This window comes from Sinocyclocheilus anshuiensis, unplaced genomic scaffold (genome assembly GCF_001515605.1).
Source record: "Sinocyclocheilus anshuiensis isolate Anshui unplaced genomic scaffold, SAMN03320099.WGS_v1.1 scaffold7, whole genome shotgun sequence".
Taxonomy (NCBI): domain Eukaryota; kingdom Metazoa; phylum Chordata; class Actinopteri; order Cypriniformes; family Cyprinidae; genus Sinocyclocheilus; species Sinocyclocheilus anshuiensis.
Window position 1 is genome coordinate 1,124,649 of NW_015549582.1, and position 494 is coordinate 1,125,142.

At 32.4% G+C, this 494-nt stretch overlaps 1 protein-coding gene across 1 annotated transcript in view; it reads right to left on the bottom strand.

Moving 5' to 3' along the window:
- The window catches only part of LOC107657794 (nuclear receptor coactivator 2-like), a 132,989-nt gene that overhangs the window by 119,026 nt on the left and 13,469 nt on the right, over positions 1 to 494 (bottom strand). The window lies entirely within an intron of this gene.

The following is a 494-nucleotide window of genomic DNA, read 5'->3' on the forward strand; positions in this document are numbered from 1 at the left end:
ATATATATATATATATATATATATATATATATATAACGAATAAATAGGCCTATATGAGAAACATATTTTTACTTAAATTATAAAATAAGAAAATGTAAGAAAAACAAGAAGCCTAGCATGCAGAGGTTCGGTTCATTTTTGTGCTGCGCGAAAGGAAACAAACGACAGAAAGCGGCATCCTATTTTTCTTTAGGCTTATTTTACAAAAGCACAAAGATTTGTTTTTATTGTGAATGTACACAAATAAAGGCAAACCTTTTACAATTCCGATTATATTTAGGATTAAAAGGAGTAGTTGCTTCCACTGTTAGAAGGAAAAAATTAAAGTGATTGCTGTTTTTCGGGCCTGTGTCTTTAAATGCAAATTAGCTGCTGCTCTCCGCCCCCTTTTCCAGAATAGAGCTCTGCCATTACAGCTTGTACCTGCAAAAAAACATCTGTTTTTGGTTCTGATTATCATGTTTATCGCGCTGAAATCATGCGTTTTAAACCAT